We start from the raw sequence: 20,549 nt of genomic DNA on the forward strand, positions 1-20,549 counted from the left end.
TCTATACAATTCTGTAGTTGAGTGGCCCTGGATTCTGAATGGTTGGGTTCTGACTGATCCTGGGGAAGGTTATAAAGGTTACCAAAGAAAATTCCAAATTGTTGGGCTATTTCCTAATTTTTGGAGAAAAGTGTTTCGTGTTTATCCCTTATTTTGTGAATCTTGGATGAGGACTTGACCACTTGTACCGTGCATGCCAGTAGCCTCCCACTTTTGTTTCCGTGTTCATAGAACACTTTTTGTTTGAGTACATAGCGTCGTCTTGTCTGTTTCCCCAATTCATCTAATAACGTGGCATGGGTGAGTGTGAGTTCTTGAGATGTAGCTTGTGAGGATGAATATTTGTGGGAGGTTTCCAACTTTTAAATTTTTGTGATCAAAGCTGTGATCTGTTCCTGCAGGACCCTTTAGCTTTCATGGCCAGGGATATAAGTTCCCCCTTATGACGCACTTGTGAGCTTTCCACACCGTGTTGGGTGTGATTTTTTGGGCAGTGTTCTCCACAAAGAATAGTTGGAGCCTGGAGCGAATGTGTTGTAATAGTGCTTGATCTTTTAAAAATGAGGGATTCAATTGCCACAATTTGGTGAAGTGTGTAATTTCTTGGAAAGTCAGGGTCACTGTAATGGGATGGTGGTCTGAGAGGAACATTGGATCTGAGGCTTGTGTAAGAAGAGAAAGAGCTGTCTGAATGAGGAAAAAAAATCATCTATTCTCGAGTATTTCTGGTGGGGTGGTGAGTAAAAGGTTAAGTCTTTGTCATTTGGGAACATGGTACGCCAGTTGTCATGCAGTGTTATGTGTTGTAGTTTGATCTGGTGGAGTGCTCGATATGGTAGTGTAGTCGTACCAGAGGATGTGTCTATATTCAGGTTTAGTGGGACATTAAAATCTCTTCCAAATAAGACCATTCCTTCTTGAAATGAAGATAGGACATCACATATCTTCCTAAAGAAGGAAACCTGGTGAGTGTTAGAGCAGTATATATTAGCTAACGTAATAGGCTTGGCTGCATAGATGCCTTTGATAAAGATGTATCTGCCCTGTGGATCCATTAGGGAATCTGTTAGTTGAAAATCTACATCTTTGGATGTGAGGACCAATACTCCCTTGGTTTTGGAGCTGAGATTTGTGGCATGCAATGCAGTTCTGTATATGTGATTAGATCATTTAGGTATCACGTCTGAGCGAAATGTGTTTCCTGGAGGAATATGAAATATGCCTTGTGTTTGGTCAGTGCTGATAAGACCTGTGACCTTTTTTCCAGAATGTTCAGACCCTTTACATTAAGTGAGAGGCATTTCAGGGTAATTTGTTTCTTGATCTGTGGTTCTGCTGGCATGGTGTACTATGTAGGGTAACACTGCAGAATTATTTAAAAGCCCATGGGTTACCGTACGACTTCCTCAGCGCTGGTTAATGGTAGTCCATCTCGGTCGGGTGGGCGGTCAGGTTGGAAAGCGGCACCAGGCAAGGACTCCAGCAGTGAGCAGCAGGGGGAGAGTGGGGAAGGTGAGAAAAGGGGAAGAAAAAAGGGTGGAAGAGGGGGGGAGGGAGTTTATAAAGAGTTAAGTCAAGTTCAAGTTCTAGGTGATTAGAAGAATACCAGAGGTGAAAGTAGAAATTCTATTCCACCTATTTGGAGATATCTGGAGGGTCAGCCAGTGTCTAGAAGACCTGCTGAGTGTGGACAATGGAGTAAAAGGGAATCAAGTGACCTAGCATGAAAGAGGGCAAATGGATATTCAGATAAGATCTGGGACCTGAGAGAAAGATATATGTGTCTGGGTAGCCTTAAGTATAGAGTTAGGTATAGGGTAGTTTTCAGATTGTAAAAAAAAAAGAACAGCTTTTTTTTAAGGGAAACTCAGACCAATGATTCATCAGGTATAAACAGGAGAAAAACCATGTAGCAACAGGCTCATAAACTTAACAAGTATAACATCTTATAAATCTAAATATCTACCCAACTCTTCAATTCTGTGCAGTAACATTTGATATATGAGGACTTTGGGATGTCTCCTTAAATTCAGTAGTGTCTGAAGGGGGTCATCGCCACACACTTTATTTGCGTTCCTATGGAGCAATCGCTGAAAGCGGTAATAATCTCTATGAAATGTATTAGAATTCCCAGTGCAGGGCCTTAGGTTTTGTTTAACCATTAGTACCCAAGTTAAAGAAGCAAGGTTGAAAATTAGAGTTCAAAGTCTGAGCCTGGATATGGTGGCCATATAGGCTACCAGCACCCTATGGCTGCGTGTGGAGTTAGGCAGTTAAGCAATGTCCGTCAACACCAACGACAGAGCAAGGCAGGTTGTTTGGGTTAAAGCCATGGTAGGGCTAGCAAAATTAGGTGATTTACCCGCCTGCCCTGGGTTTGCATACCATGCGTGTCAGCCCCCACCCAGAGGCACCGTGCTTATTCAAAAACAGTTCAATAACTAGCCACATACTATGGGTGTATAAGCAATCTATGCCCGTACTGGGAAGACTCAAGCATCCATTAAGTTTGTTGTTGTTTAATCACAATTGTTTCAAATATCTGTATTGGATGATGCTATCAATTGGTAATCAGTTAGTTGCATAGATGCATTGGTCTCCTGAATGGCTAGGGCCCAGATCCTTCCCCCAATTTCCCCATAATAAAAAAAAGGGGGGGGGTGTCAGTCTTTCTTCTTGAACTGGTACAAGGTAGTTAAAGGGTATGCGTGTGCTCTCATGTAAAGTTGCAATCACTTGTATACAAGTGTCTCAGCGGTCATCAGTGGTCCCATTGATCTTTGGGCCAAAGGGGATTTAACTTTTTACCTGTGTGTTGATCACTGTAATGTGACAGTCTCCATCCAACATCATGGTCTGTTGTTGTCAGCGAAGTGTAGGTGATTGGGGATTCTGACTGGCACAGGCACTTTAAGAGAGTTATAAGGGTAGAAAAGCAGTCAATTAAGGAAGAAGTCCTGTCAAACACCTACAGGTAACCCGATGTACAGTCAGTCATGAGTGATCAGAAGTCTTGTTGATCCCTTCATGGAGTCATAGCCACTCTTGGACTTGTGAATGGGAAGAGCTCTGTGTGAAAGGCGGTCCGCAAGCAATGTTGGGTCAGGTCTGCAGCTTCTGGATCACTGTCTTTGGGCCTTTGTTCAGGGGTTGTGTGAAACTGATTTCCACGCTTCTGTCAGAAAGTAGATATACCATTCAGGTAGATCGATTTGAGGTATTTCAAGTTGCTCACAGAAGGCTGGGTGGTCTTCAGGTGTTCAGAGAAGTGCCATACAACCTCTGGTAGATGCAGAGAGACAGAAGGGAAACTTTGCATCTGTATTGGATGTTTCTTGTACGCAGAACCTCCAGCAGAGGACGCAATGTGCATCTGTTTTGCAAGGTAATCTGAAAGAGGTCTTGAAATAGTTTAATGTCAGTTCCATTAAATAAGACACGGCCTCTCAGCCTGGCTTTTCAGAGTATTTTCTCTTTGAGGTGGAAATTTACTATACAGCAAACTACATTTCTTGGGGGTTCAGAGTCCCGGGGGGGGGGGGGAGTCTCAGGGCCCTGTGTAACCTCTCCATTGCAATGGGGGATCTGCTGGATGGTTAAGCAGGTCATTAAAAATTGAGCAGATTGCTTGTGTCAGAGCCACTGTTTCAGTGCTCTCAGGGACCACCCGCACCCTTATGTTATCGAGATCTTCCACTTGACAGTGGAGATCAAAGATATGTGGGAGTTGGGAATCATAGGCCTTTTGCACTTGCCTGATTGCCTCTGCATGTGTATGAGAGGTCTGCTCTATGTGCGGTGTGCCATGCTGTGGATGTCCTCTTTCAAACTGAGATTGCTAAGGTTAGGGTGCGTTTAATGTCTAGGGCCACCCTTTGAAGGTCCTTTTGTAAGTCAAGGATGCCTGTGGTCGTCCCAGATCTTTGTCACCGTCTATCTGTGTGTCAGCGTCGCTTCTACGCAAGTCCGGGATGAGGCCTGCGCATCCTGTGAGGCCTTGCGGTGTCCAGGTTGCTGGGTGCGGAAAACAGCTCAGGGATGTTTCTGTTTAGCTGTCTCCAGTCTCCTTCATCGTCCTCGGGGCTGAGGTCTCCTGTTTGGTTTTATCATGACTGATTAAGGCAGCTTACCCCTGTTACAAGCCACGCCCCTGAAAAATGCTGTTTTTATATTTTTTGAAAAGTGAAATTATGCTTCATTTACTAAGCTCTGTGGAAAATTCCATTGCATAGTGCAATTTCCCTGGAAAAATGAATAGCCTAGTTGCCCTATTTCCCCAGTAAAGAAACTCCACTGCATACATCAGAAACATTACCAAATGACCCATATTAATTATAGTTACTGAAGAACCAGAATTTTTTTTAGTCCACATATATTTGTGCATATAACAGATTTTCTTTACATAGAACAATGATGCCAGCATTTTTTTTTTCTGCTAATTGCAATGAATTGAATAATGTTAAATAGCCCTTTCTGAATTACCGAAATCCAATATACATTTTGTTCCTAGTCCACAGTGCACAGTTAACCAAACCACTCTCCAGTCTTCTCTCTGTAGTCCTGCACTGTCCCCATTAGCTTCTTTAGTGCTACATAGTATGAAATAGAATGGATTATAAAGATAAGATACGTGACAGAGATTTTTTGTAAAAGCTTCAGGGGGTGTTCAGCATTAAAGATGATTTTGGATATTGTATGACTAAGAAAAATGTATGGTATATTCTTACAGCTGCTAGACCAGCAATCAGAACAGGCCCTTAAAGAGGAATTCTTACAGTATGATCATTTTTAAATATTGGTTCCTAAAATCATCAATGGTTTTATATTTTGCACTATTTATTAAATTACTGTGCAAAGAGCTTACATGAACTAAGCTCTTTGCACAGTAATTTATTAAAAAGTACAAAATGTTATTTGCATAAGAATTAGATGAGAATTAAACATTTACTATGTGTGTATATAAAGTGCAGTGCCATGGTCAGTGTAAGCCTTGTTCTGGCACTAAGGCTCTGTTCACATCATAGCATTCTGGACCCTGGGTGGAATTGCCGCAATTTTGCCTGTGGTTCCGAAACTACCACATAACACAGGACACGCTTGCGATCTCTGTTACTTTTAAAGGCACCCCAATCACGCCTGACTAATCGTGGTTAAATCGAACAAACAGAATTTTTTTGGGGTGACAGGTGTCCCACGATTCTAACACGATTTGATGGGCGACAATTGCGCCACAATTGGTGTGCCATTGAAAGTAATTGGGATCACAAGCGTGTCGCGCATTTTGTGGCAATTTGGAATCACGGGCAGAATTACAGTGAATCCGCTTGTGATCCGGAACACCATGGTGTGAACGGAGCCTTTGCAACAGACAGGCACTGTGAGGGCAGCACATCCTGTGTTGTGAAGAGTTTATCTACTGCTCCCTTCTCCTTGTGACTGTCTTTGTCTCAGGAAAATGCATGGAGACAGAGACAAGTGCAGACTCATGACTAACTACTTATTTCTCTACTTGAAAAAACCTAGTATGAAATCAGTGGATGCACATCATAAATTGGATCATAGCTTATACAGTGCATTGAAAGATGGGAATAAGTGCTTTATGCTCTTTACAGTATAGAGGAATAGGGCAACAAAAAAGGGAAGTGTGACTTCCTATTTAATCCATGCTAGAGAAATTTATATTTTTATCATGGTAAAACAACAATTGACTCCATTCTAGTTTTGATGAACAGTTAGGGTTAATGTAGGCAACTAGAAATACTGTTCATCTAAGTTTCTGTTTACATGTTAGACTAGTTTATTGACTGAAACGTTTGGGTTAGTACAGTTCTCTTGTCCAGTACCTGCATTGCTAAACCACCAGTTAACCATGCCCTGCTGCTGTGAACTTATGAGAACCCTGCCCAATCGCTCTAATTTGCATGAGTTGCTTGGGGCACCTATGTACCAGTGTATAAAACATCACTGAAAAGTGTCTCCCTATGGAAAACAGTAACAGTTGGATTTTTACATCATTATGATATATGGAGCTGTGATAGGTACAGTACATGTAATAATCCTTGTAAATTTGCAAATTGGGCATTTGCTCCCTCTTTCCTGTGCTCATTCTCACTGCTTCTCAAGCTACCAAACAATTTTGAAAGCTTGTATAGTGGCATGGTGGTTGAATGTCAGAGTGTTCATAAGCTTCCTAACTAACTGCAAGATAAACCAGAGCTTTTAAAACTATCTATTAGTCAAATTATTTTTATGATTTTCTTTTTATTTCACAGTAGGGGGCACTATACTTATTTTATGCAAGGTGCCATACAAAAAAAATCATATACGCTAAAAAAAACACCCTACGTGAATTTAAAAAAAAAAAATTCCCAAAGAAATATATTACCAAATAAATGAATCCTCCTCAAGTTAAACTAAATAATATTACACAATTAAGTGCTAATCAGTGCAAAATCTATACATACATCTCCAGTTCATTATTGCACAATGAAGAGAAACTCATACAGCAATGAAAGTGCCAAAGTGCTGTATAAGTTTTGTTACATTCATTAATTGGAAATGTATGGACTTATTAGCACTTTATTGTGTTTACCCATTTTTTTACTATGTTATTATTTATACTACTTTGAGGATGATTAGTTACAATTATTAACATATTTTACTGGGGGTAGTTTTTACTATTTTATTTGGCATTTAGTGTTTTTTTAGTGGATATTGAGGATAGCTGCTTTCAAGGTGGATTATTTCTTCAGTTTTGCTGCACAGAATTATGTGGGAACAGCCATAGAATAAAAGGTTGGCCTTGATCCCCAATTTGAACAAATAAAATATACATTCATATACAACAAGTGCTATCTAATACAGGAATTTGAGAGTGAAATTTAGCTTTCCATGAGCTGATGTTTAAAAGGATTGCAAAATAGAGATATTTATTTTTTCCAAACCACTCTATCCCTTTAAAACTATATGGTTTAACAGAGAGACTAAAAAATATGGTTGCTAAAACTTACATATTGATTGTTTTTACTTTCTTTAATTCTTCACTAAGTTTAATCCAAAGTCCCCTCGGATTCAAAATACATTTTCTTTTTCTTCTACTGTAAAAGCATCTATTTTTCTATGATAAGTGGAAATATATATGATAAGGACTACTCCAGTTATGTAAAAAGAGAGATTGCACTAATATTTGTCTGATCGTATTTAAAATGTACAGATTCTCAAATGTTTTGCTATCACATAAGGAAAATTGATTAGAATATAAACCACTAGGTGACAGCATAAACAGATTTCATGCAGACCATGTGCTTTTTTCATTACAGTAAGCTTAAGATTTTGAGATGCTTTATAGAGTGTACATTGAATTTCTGATACCACATTTATTGGAAATAAAATGGCGTGAACTATTTTTAATTATGTAAAAACTTTCTTAACACCCCCCCACCCCCTAACAATTAATATTTAAAGCAAAATACAAAAAAGTTAAAATCCTCCCCTGCAGCAGGGTTTCCCCAAAAATGAAAAGTTAAGTGCCTGTTTATTTCTAGGGTACCAGTAAAAAGAACTATCCTCTGGCACTCACACACCAACATCCAATGGCCTACAACTTCATTGCACATGGGAACACAGAGAGACTGTCCACAATCTTAGGTTGTATAGAGAAGAAAACAGTGCTAGTTGCCATGGGAGCAAGGCATTAGGTAAGTCAAAATATTTTTTACCCATATCCTAGGCATAAATAAGTATTTAACTCCTACAGTCCGGGTTAGCCCCACTACAAGAGATGTTTTTTTTTTCTTTTTAGTTCAGAGTTCATCTAAAAAAAAAATGTAGCCATAATTAGACTTCAGTAAAAAAATAAAAAAATAAATATCAAATAAATCAGCAAATGTTTCTGCAATACACACTTTGACTCTAGAACTGTCCCACTCAGTACTTTTTTTTTCCGCCGCTAGACATCCTCATTCTTCTAGGTTGACAAGCAATCAGCATCATTTAACCAACTTTCTCTGACCTCAGGTTGTCAATGTCTTCAATGCATTCACATTGTTGACTTAGACAGTGCTTGTATTTGAAAACAACATATATTCAGGGGGCGGGGCTAGCCAGCGGATCGGGTGGAAGCATATTGAAACAGCTTCAACTCATCCCAGGCAGTAAAGGGGTTTTACAGTGACTACATGCCTCATTTCTAGCCTACAACTAGCACACCTAGAGCGGGCTCACTATCTGATGCCATCCTGCAAGAGAAAAGAGCATCCTATACTGGGAAAGATGACGGACCTCTTCACACTGCCACACCATCTCCTTACCCAAAATGGCACCGGCCACCACGGAGGAGACACACGTGGCTCATACAAACAGCACAGAGTGGCTCTGAAGCTGAATAGAGGCCGCAGCAACAATAATTTCAAGCAGGGGCACAATTACTACCCCCCACCTCCATCAGCTTCTTCAAGCCCAGCGAAAAGCAAACAAAAGACATCCACAGTGCTGGCAGACAATGAGGATGTAACCAGTTTCAATTCTTCTTTAGATGACACCAGGGAGTTACAAGACTCCATTACTGACTTTTCCACATTAAACCAGCCAGTCATGGACGCAACCCTTAAGGATATGCTAGTGTCATATCGCTCAACTCTACATGCTGGTATACTGGCTATTACCCAGCAATTCAAATCTGAGGTATCTGCAGTCACCAACAGAGTCTCCCACATTGAATCTAAAATGGGAGAATTCCCAACCACATTTAACGACATGGTCGATGCCCACAATGACAGAGACGATGAAATTTTGAATATTAAAACAAAATTATCTGATTTGGAAGACAGATCGAGATGTAACAACGTTAAAACATGTGGGATCCCCGAATCAGTTAAACCCCCAGATCTGAAAGAATACTTTATTAACCTCATGAAGGCCTCACTTCCAGAAGCGCCGCTAGAGGACCTTGTAATTGACTGCATACACCTCCTACCAAAACATCCCTTCTCATCTCCCCAGGGATACTATAGTTAGGGTTCATTTTTATCACATCAAAGATCAATTCATGATGGCCGCAAGACGCCATGAAAATCTGCCTCCAGAACTACAAGAGTTATCCTTTTATGCAGATCTTTCTGCCTTTAATGCAGGCAACTGGCCACCATAACCAAACCACAGAATAATCATCACATCCCGTACAGATGGCTATACCCAGCTAAACTGCTGATCCCCAAAGATGGCAAATCACACGTGATATCCAGTAACAGGGAAGGCCTCCGACTCATGAGAGAATGGCAAATACTAGATCCACACAACAACGAGGAGGACACACTGCATTCACCTCCATCTACTCAGGTTAGCTCCAATGCTGAAACAGGCTGAAAGCCTACACATTCTTCACCCCATCCTTAAATCCCCTGATGGCCCAGGAGAATGCCACAAAGTTCTTTTTTCTTGTTTTTTTCTTGTTTTCCCCACCAAGATATAGCGGTTGTTTATCCGTACAGATTTCTCACAGAATTGCTTGTTTTTTTATAACTCTGAATATGTCTTCCTTTTGTTTTCCTCCCTTTGTTCATCCTTACAGGACTAGCACAACGGGGACTTCCATATTTCACCGACTCACTGGCTGAGAAAGGACATACACCTTTTAAAAGACCTTCTGAATGATGACAAATGACAAATCAATGTCATTGCCGGATGTCCAAACTAAATTTAACATACCTTCCTCAGAGTTCCTGACACATTTACAGATATCTTCCTTGTTTCAACAACTGAATATAATCTACACCCTAATCCCCACCCAATTATGGAACCATCTAAACTCCTCTAATCCCAAAGCAAAAGGAATATCCCTGATATATGAACTACTCAATTCCAAGTCAGTCTTTCTCAAATTGAACCCACTAATTAAGTTAGAAAAAGACCTAGGTAAGAGTTTCACAGAAAAACAATGGCTCTCAGGGATTAAATGCAATCATCAGTTCTGAAGATGCTCGAACTATGAGGAACTGGCAGGAACATTTTTTGCAAGATTTTGCAACCCCATTCATAGTAGCCAAATTTTCAGATAGCAACTCGAATCTCTGTTGGAGAGGCTGCAGACAGCTGGGGGCGCTGGTCCATATGGTGTGGGCGTGTCCTCGCCTCCGTGGCTTCTGGCTAGAAGTATTCAAATTGATTGTGAAGGTCATTGGGGTTTTTATTCAGCCTTCTATTGAAAAAGCAATTCTGAGCACAAACATGTCAGAATAACCAATATCAGTTAGATGCACATTACTTTTGCTGCCAGACCTCTGATGATGAGCAAATGGAAAACTAATGAGATACCAAGCATCAGAGAACTAATCATAAAAGTTAATATTGTGGAAGAATATGAAAAGATACTGGCATACAGTGATGGCTCAAATGCAAGATATGCCTCCAACTGGTCCAGTTGGAACTACCTAACTCATCCCAGTGTTTAGCCCTAAAATCTGTTATAACGTCCTGCACTTCCTTACTTCCCTTCTTCCCCCTTTCTTTCCTTTCCCTTACTTTTGTTACTTGTAAAAGTTAAAATTTTACCACTATAATGTTCTTATAAACTATAACTATGCAAATTTCTGTTTTATCAATGTTCACTTAACACTGGTTATTTTTTCTGCATATGGGAACCAATATGTAGATATTCATTTGATGTTTGTCAATTGAGAATAGAAAGACTCAAGGAGAGTCCACTGAAAAAATCGTATAATATGACTACATTCTGTAAATGCCTTAATGTACATCACGACGGACTTTCTGGCAGACTAGGTCCGACGCAATCAGTCCGTCGGACAATCCGATCGTGTGTGGGATAATCCGATAGTTTTTCACATAAAAAATCAGACGGACCTAGAAATAGAACATGTTTCAAATCTGTCTGATGGACTTAACTCCTATCAGGAAAACCGTTCGTCTGTATGCTGGTCCGACGGACCAAATACGAACAAGGGAAGCTATTGGCTACTGGCTATTGAACTTTCTTTTTTAGTCCTGTCTTATGTCATCATGTTCAAAACAAACTGACTTTCGAACGGACTTAGCCCTTGTACACACGGTCGGAGATTCCGACGGGATGTGTCCGATCGGACCGTTTTGTCGAATATTCTGACTGTGTGTGGTATGCATCGGACTGTTTCCGTCAGAATATCTGTCGGACCAAATTTTCCACCTTACTGGAAATATTTTACGACAAACTGCTCCGATCGGACATACTCTGATCATGTGTAGCCTACTCCGACGGACAAGGTGCTACACATGCTCACATTCAAATTCCGACATGGAAGCGCTCGTTCAGGTAAAACTACTGCTCGTAAGCGATATAGCACATTTGTCACGCTGCAATGTTAAAAATTCTTTCATGAAGTGCATTCTCTTGTTCTTTACAATGCTGCAAGAAGGAACTTCTTTTGATGCTCATAGTCACACACACTTCTCCCGAACGTATTTCCTGACTCTTTTTTAACCATTTTGGAAATACAATTTTGGATTTCGTTACATCTACACAATTTTAGATTTCGTTTATTCTTTTTTGGATGCATTTATTTTTTCCTAAACATCTCCTTTTTTGCCAGTTTGCTCATTTCTCCTTTTTTTGGGGTGTTTTTTGTGTGTAAACTTACCACAACAACTTTATTGTATTTTTTAGCTTTGGGTTTTCATTTTTAATCTACAGGAGGTTGTTTAGTGTTGGTACCCCTTGTTATTCATTTCACTTAGTATTTTTGAAATGTACCTGCCTGCTCACAAATAAACTGGCCTTTTGGAAGGAAACCACATACACAAGTATTTCATAAAACAAAAAAAAACCTTTATTTTGGTCGCAATAAAATAAAAAGAGGAACGCAGCGCTGGAGAAACGTGTTACTTTGGTGCAGCCTTTGGCCCCCAGGGCAGACATGAACAAATTAGAATAATAAAAATTGGTGGCCTGAGGAGTACATATCTCAGGGAGAGAAGTCTGGTCCCGAAGTCCTAGAGAAATTCAGGAAATTCAGATGCCATCTATGTCCCCAGGATGTGGTCCTTCAAGAGGCTGCATCTTCTGGCAGACCAGACTGAACCCAGGCCATCACTCTCTCATCTTCCTTAGGCACTTCCCACCAAGCATCCTTTGAGGCTGTGGCTGGGCTCCTGTAGTTGGGGCAGTAGGAGGAGGGCGTTGGTCGACCTCCTGGCTGCCACTTGCCACAGCCTCCCCCCGACTGAGGTCTTCCTGTGTATGAAAAGGGGACATCGTTTTAGTTTTTTGCTCATCAATCACACCATTTTGTGCTCCTGGCTTTTGCAAATTGAATGTTACCAAATAGAACAGACTATCATTCTGAGCCCAGCATTTTTCTTTCCTGCCCCAATCATTTTTGGTCACTACTGTCTATTGATATGTAAACCACTTTGTTAAATCACAACTTACTGATCAATAAGAACATCTAGTTAGCATCATTAAATGTAACACAAGAAATATGTTCAACAATGCAATACCTGTCTCAAGCTGCGCCCCACCACATGTTGCTGCCTGGAAGGCCCAGGTTGGACGTTGGAAGCCTCAGCAGGGGGTGAAGGATGCCTTGAAGGAAGACTGGAGACTGGTGGCCTGAGTGGTGGCCTGGGTACCCCTTGGTCTATCAGAAAATGCAGCCTGTCGAAGTAAACCATCCTTGGGTAATAAACGACATCTGGATCTCCTGCTCTCAAGGATTCCAGGTGCTTCTTTCTCTCCCTGAGATATGTAAGCTTCATGGCCTCAATTTTCCTATTCATATAGGCCATGTCTGCCGTGGGGACCATGATCCGCACCAAAGAAAGAAGTTTCTCCAGCGCTGCGTTCCTCTTTGTTATGTCGTAGTAAAACTCGTTGTGGATCTGCCACAGGCAGGGCTTCTCCTTGTACATTTGGAGGAATAGCCCCATTAAGTTGGGGTTTTGGAATGGATCCATATTGTCTGCAAGACACAACACAAGACAAACCCTCAAATACTAATAATGCCATTAAAAACCCTCCTAATCTTGTCCCAACATTGGCCTAGATCAAAGCAGTCTAGTCTAGTGATGCACCAAGTTAAAAATTTTACCTTCGTTTTCACGATCGTCGCATCCGCACCTCACTCTCTTCCCAGATCGTACGAACGATACACGCGTGTTGCGTTTTATATACAGTGCACATGCGTGGAACTACGCCCGCCCCTGATGTTCTTTCTAGACTATTCTCCGCCCCTTCGCTTTCGGTGCAGTGGGGAGAGCACATGGCGGAGAGAACACGGGTGCGCAATCAAAGTTCCACTAACGAGGAGGAGGGTGAGGAAAGCCCGGAGCCTGAAACGTCCCGATCCAGGAAGCAAAGATTTAAGGCCTCAAATATGTCTTTTGGAGAGATGTTGGAGATGGTGGCATATTGAACAGGACCGACTATGATGGGAAGTATGGACCTTAATCAAACCCAAATATCAGAAAGGCCAAGATCATGACTAAAGTTGTGAAGAGTCTTAATCAGAATTTTGGGGTACGCCGATCCAAGGATCAACTGAGAAAACGCTGGTCAGACCTGAAACTGAGGGAGCACGATCAGTACAGAAGGATCAAGCATGTTCTTAAAAAAAGTAAGTAGTTGTCATGTGTTCATATGATTATTCTTGCTTGCATACTGCTCCATGTGCTTTGATTTCATGTTGTACATTTTAAAATGGCCACTTTCAGTTCATGGTTTCATTCGTTCGTAGGAAACATCGTTCTGCAGGTAAGTATTCCAACTGAACACAGTCTCCTCAATAATGTTCTGACCTTGAAGCTCTGCCAAAAGAAACAATTGTACAACACTTCCAAACAATGTTTCATATTCCTAATTCTGCCCTCTGTGTGCTAATTATTCTTTTTTTTCATTCTCATAGGGGAGAGAAGACTCGGCAAGTATGAGGACACCAGGGACCACAACCCTCCCAAAGAAGGCCACATTCCACTACCAGAAACAGAGTAGCAGGAGGAGGAGGAGGAAGGAGAGATCGTTGAGGTTGGCCAAATTGTCACCACAACAGGTGAGTGTTGGAGAACACAGCTTCCGGTAAGCTCATCAATGTATGTCACTATATTTTTATTACATGGTGTGTTTTTTTGCTTTGTTTTGTAGGTGATGTGGAAGAAGATTCCCGTTTTACCAGTGAAAGTGCCCAGATCCTGATTGGGGAGATAATGGGGTGCAATCGGGATTTGGAAAACATATAGCAAAATATAAATGATGTTAAAAATAAAATGAAGAACATCATTGATGTTTTGGGGAGAGTGTGAAAGACCAAAAACTAGCTAGGGTTTTATTTTTGCTATTTTAAAACTCAACTTTTGTATTTTTTTCGAAAATAGAAATTTGGAAGATGCACAGAGTGTGTAAACATGCGCTATCTCCCATCATGGGGGATCAATGTACGTGTTTTGTGTAAAGTGGCTGAGATGAAGGGGTTGCAGCTCCAAAGCATGTACATTGATCCCCATGATGGAAGATAGCACATGTTGACACACTGTGTGCATCTTCCAAATTTGGATTTTCCAGGGGTCACACCCCATGTGATGAAGGCAATATCAGCCCAGTTTGTACATACTCATGTCTGATATTGTCTTCACTTTTCAAAGTTGAACTTTGTAAGTTCCTGTGTTCTGTATTTTACGCTTTGATACATGCCTGTTTACACAAAAACACCAAGTAAACCAAATTTTACAGAAACTCTGTTTTTGATACACCCAATTTCTTGGTTTGTTGTAAAACCTTTTTCTAAACGCACATGTGAATGTGCTTGTATTAAAAAGTTTAATTATCAACAATGTGTGGCTTCCTTTTTCATTGCGCCAAAAATGTATTTGGAGTAAAATTTTAGTTTGTGCTGAGAAGAGTGTGATTTACTAAAGGAAGCTCCACTTTGCACTCCAAGTGCAGTTTCAGGTGTACTTTTGCAGTGCACTTGTAGTGCATAGTGGATGCGCCTTTAGTAAAAAACACCCACAGTGAGGTGTAAATTTGGACAATCATGCCATTTTCCTACCATGGTGCTGAAAATGAGCACGATTTTGGTCAGTAATGCACTACATACATTAGTTACCAAAAAAAAAAGGCGTGTGTGTAGCAGACCCACAACATAATTAGATTATCTGAAGAAGAGGCTGTCCCCTCATCTCGCTCTGAACTTGGGTTTGCACTGTTGTTGAAAAAGGCACAACTTGAAAAAACATAAATATACCTAGGAGACACCTAAAACCAAGCCAAGCTGTAAATGAAGGAGTTTCAGAGAAAAATGTATTCTTAAAATGTCGCTCAGACATTGTCTGGCATATCAATGGCCCCCCTATCCACAAAGTAGTCCATGTATTGGGTTCTAACCTCACGGGCGCTTTGGGGGGGCAAGCCAGGATGAGCAGGTTCAAGGCCCGTGAGGTTATCTTCATTTTCCAGCAAGTCTGCTTCTTGTTGGCCAACTGAGACCGCATAGTTCCCAGAAACTTTTTTAAGGAAATTGTGCAGAACACAGCACGCCAGCACTATGTGATTCAGTTTGTATTCCGCCATGTGAATAGGCGTAAGAAAAAGGCGGAACCGGCTGGCCAGTATACCAAAAGTGTTCTCCACCACTCTTCGGGCTCCGGACAGGCGGAAATTAAAAATCCTCTGCTCTGGGGTGAGGGAAAGGCCGCATCAGATGGTTCGCCAGGGCAAGCGCCTCATCCGCGACGAAGACGAACGGGAGTCCTTCCTGATTCTCCTCTGGGGGTGGCAAGCCCAGACTGCCACTCTGGAGATTCCAGTAGAACTCTCCACCATCCGACATCCGTCCATTTTGCCCCATGTACACATACAAAAACTCATATGTCACAGACACCACCGCCAATATCACGATACTATTAAACCCCTTGTAGTTAAAATAGTAGGACCCCGAGTTGGGTGGTGGGATGATGCGGACATGCTTCCCATCTATTGCTCCTCCACAATTGGAAAAGTCCCAATGACTGGCAAAGTGGGAGGCCACAGTCTGCCATTCCTGTGGCGTTGAAGGACGCTGTGGAGTGAAACAAGACCAAAAATTAGTAATTTGACAAATCAACATTGCAAGCAGATTAGACACCAACATTTTTGGTCAAAATGAGTATAACATTTTGGGAACTGAGTATTTAAAGCCTAAAGTATAAGGTCCCCTTATGAGAGGTCCCCCCCCCCCATGTGATGGGCCCTTGCTAAATGAGGGGGGATGTTTTGGACAGGTAACCCTCTCCACTTGATTGAGAGCTGAATGCTTAAATAATGTGTGATACTTTGGGAAGCCCCTCCTTAGTTACACTATTGGCAGCCCACTGGACATGTAAGAAGTGTCATAATCCCAAAAAGAAAAGAAAATGGAAGCAGATTTTGACATTCTGCTATTACATATCCAGATAATTAATATGTTAAAAAACTAAATAAAACTAGCATTTGAAAGTATTGAGGCAGGCCCTTGCACTACATGCTTAGGTGAATTCATCCATAAATGTGATCATCAAAATTGTAGGTATAGTGTGTATTGGGTTTGGTAAAGTCATCAGATAGAGGATTGCTATAAGCTGAGCTAGCAGTTGGGGGGAGGGGGGTTCCTAATATGTTTGGCACAACCCCAAAAATAAAAAAAAATGTCACTCTGCATGAATTGAAGCACACACATCACATTTGTAGACATTATAGGGGGTGTTTAGGGGAAAGCAATACTATGGAGCTGACAAAAGACATTGGTAAGTGACTATACTATAGTTTTATGGGCCAAGAAGAGCATGGTGGGGAAGTTAGTGAGGCAAATATGCCTGAGGACAAAGGGGCAGAGCATATGAATTAGAGCATATTGCAATGATGGTAATTAGGGAATGAGGAAAGAAATGCAAGACATTAGTAATCATGAAATACATAGAATGTGATTTTTAAGGATGAAACTTAACTTCATATAGTCTTTCTGCAGGACCTGAATTATGGCAGAACAGGTCTCTGGAATAATGATCCCCAGAGCCTGGGGGGAGATGCCTGTAGAGAACTTGAGGTCCTGAAGGCTTCTCCCTGTTGCTAAGTAGCGCAACGTGGCGATGAGCCTCTGCTCCGGAGTGATGGCTTGCCGCATGCAGGTATCCTGCCTGGTGGTATAAGGGGTCAGCAAAGCCAGCAGATGGTGAAAAACGAGGTCCATCATCCGGAGATAATTCCTGAAATCATCAGGATTATTCTCCAGGATCTCACGGAGCAAAGGCATGTGCGAGAACTGGTCACACTGGCGCAACCAATTCTTGGTCCACAAACGCCTCCCCTCCCTGTTCATGGACCGGGCTTGTGTCAAAGTAACAACCCCAACACGAAGCCCCTGCACAGCACAAACTCTACGATGAGTACGTAGAGGAAACATGGTTTGAAAAGGGTCGGCTCGTCAGAACGGACACCAGAAAGCACCGATAAACAGCAAGGCCTGAAAGAACGAACCTGAATAGCAGAAGCAAGCAGACAATAAAAAATGCCTTTCAAAGCGTACTATACCAAGATATAGTCCACAATGATCAACAAATACTTACTGACTGCTCGCACTGATTATCAGATACGCAAAGACAAGCACAAACCGAAGAGCAGTAGCGATCTGAATCACAAATCTGAAAAGCGTGAATCGTCTCTCACCAAACTTCTACTAACACGCGATAGACACGAGATCAGCAGAAGGAGCCCAAAGGGTGCCGGACGTGGTGTTGAACTTCCCTTTTCTAGTCCCGCCGTACACGGCTTACATCACCGCGTTCTTGGCAACCGCACAAATCTGAAAAGCGCGAATCGTCTCTCACCAAACTTCTACTAACACGAGATCAGCAGAAGGAGCCCAAAGGGTGCTGGACGTCGTGCTGAACTTCCCTTTTCTAGTACCGCCGTACACGGCTTACGTCACCGCGTTCTTGGCAACCGCAAATTCCGACAACTTGGTCGGACCGTGTGTATGCAACAATTTCGGACACAATCCGTCAGACAAAATCCAACGGATTTGGTTGTCAGAATGTCCGACTGTGTGTACAAGGGCTAAGTCTTTGCATGTGTGGCCAAGTCCGTCGGAACTCCGCCGAAAGTCTGTCGGGAAGACCATCGGACCTAGTCTGTCGGAAAGTCCGGTCATGTGTACATGGCATTACTTTGTAGTTCTATGTATATCAACCTTTTTTTTTTTAATCAATAAAAATAATTTGAATTAAAAACGACATGCATTCAGTGATATACTGATGAATACAGAACTGCATTAATTTAAGATGTTATATCTGCCCTGAATACAAATTTAATTAGTCCACAAATTTAGACAATGAAAACAGCTTTACAACATCTGTTAGTAAATATCACTGTATTATTAATGGTTAAAACGTACCCTCTATGACCTCTTTATCATAAATTAATTTAGCTTACTTGCAATTATCGAAACCTGGCTTAATAAATCTGACACTGCTTCTCCTGCTTTCCTTTCCCATGATGGCTTTCACTGGACTCACTCTCCCAGACCCAGTGCACAGAAGGGAGGAGGAATTCTGTATTGTGTAATAATTTTTTTTTTCTAATCAAACAGACGCCCCTGAGGAAGAGATAGCATCGCAAAACATGTTGAGCATTCACCTGTACTTTTAATGCAATCTCCAGGACCCATGATTACATCTCAGCAATTGATGTCACTTACCAGTGGGATTTTTTTATTTACATCATTAATAATACCCCACAGGAAGAAACAGTTGGTCATTTAACATTGTCTGTTAGGGTTAATTCATGGGCCTGTTGAACACACACACACACACACACACATACCGGTATATATATATATTTTTTTTTATCTGTTTGTGTCTTTGGAATTAATGTGTTTTTGATATGTTAAATAAAGAGATTGTTATTTTCTATATATGTGCCTGAAAAGTACATTTTTCTCCTCCATATATTTCAAAGGTAATATTAGGACATGGCACATTACATGTTTAGGGTGATTTGATTGCCACCCGAGGGCCTTGCAATCATTAAATCTTTCTCTGTACAGGGGAGGGCTGGGAGGGATGGCAGCCTTAGGCCTGGGGACAAGTCTAATCAAGTGGCCCATAGAACCAGTGGTGGCAAAGTGATGGATTGGGAAAACACTCTCTAAGATTTTTCATGATCACAAAGGTGGGGAGGCAGGAAGGGGCAGGGGCAGGGAGGACAATATGGCCCTCCAGGGCCTGTGGGGGACTTGTACTACCATATCCTCCAGGAACTAAACTGCAAGCAAGTCCCTGTATGAATCCCTCAGGACTGAGGACCTGATCCCCCTCCACAACTAGTGACAAACTACAAGTCCCAGCATTAACCCCTGAGATCTAAGGATGTGTCCCCTTAGATCCCACAGGTTCATGCTGTTCCCTGTAGTCCTTCACTGATTGGGGTGGGGGGTGACACATCCTCAGCTTTGAATCGTTTAAGCTGGGACAGTGGGACCTGTAGTCCTTCACTAGTTGGGGGGGGGGCAGGGGTGTGTGGCACATCCTGAGCTCCGAGGGGTTCATGCTGGGACCTTTTGTCCTTCACGTTTGGGGTGTGACATCCCCAAAAGTAAAGGACTACATGTCTCAGCATGAACCCTGGCTGAGATTTAAGGATGCAATCTCCTCCTCTGCTGCTGGCTCATGCTCCCATGACACACATATGTTCTAATTCATTCACTGCTCCCAAGCTCACCTTAGGCAGCTTGACCATAGTCTCTAATAGGTTTCAAAATAGGGTGGACTTGGAGTGCAGAGCATTGCACTCAGAGCCCACCCAGGTGTGTTAGAAAAGCAGGTGAATATCAGGTGACGGTCTGATACAAGTCACCTGATTGGCTGAATGAACAGTCACTCCTATTGGATGTCTAGCAGGAGGAAAAGCATGGAGGAAGCTTAGAGAACACAGGAGCTGCTGCCTGTCCCACAGCTCCCCACAGTCACTCCATCACTTGCTGCCTGACCAGCCACCAAGATGGGGTAAGTGGCAGTCAGACAGCGGGTGAGGTGGGGTTCTGGTTAAATGCCGACGGGGTAATATTGGCTGCATTTGATGGGCACAGTGGCTGCATTTGATGAGCACAGCGAGGTTGCAATTGATGGGGCACAGTGAGGCTGCAATTGATGGGGCACAGTGAGGCTGCAACTGATGGGGCACAGTGAGGTTGCAATTGATGGGGCACAGTGAGGTTGCAATTGATGGGACACAATGAGGTTGCAATTGATGGGGCACAGTGGCTGCAATGGATGGGACAGTGGCTACCTTTAATGGCAGAGTGAGGCTGCAATTGATGTTTTTTTCCAGTATTTTCTAGTTTTCACCACCCCCAAAAAACATTTTGAGCACTAGCCACCTCTGACAGAGAGATATATCGCTGCAAATTGACCACTCCTCAAGAAAATTGCTTGATTCCTTTCCAACATAATAAAGCCGTGTACACACCACTAGTTTTTTTTTTTTTTTGCTCAATCCAGTTAGTTGAACAAAAAAAAACTGACAGCGCTGGTTGGTGGCGCTGAGCATGAACAAAAGT

This window comes from Lithobates pipiens, unplaced genomic scaffold (assembly GCF_037356315.1).
Source record: "Lithobates pipiens isolate NorthernLeopardFrog02 unplaced genomic scaffold, aLitPip1_a1.2 Scaffold_16, whole genome shotgun sequence".
In the NCBI taxonomy this organism is placed as follows: domain Eukaryota; kingdom Metazoa; phylum Chordata; class Amphibia; order Anura; family Ranidae; genus Lithobates; species Lithobates pipiens.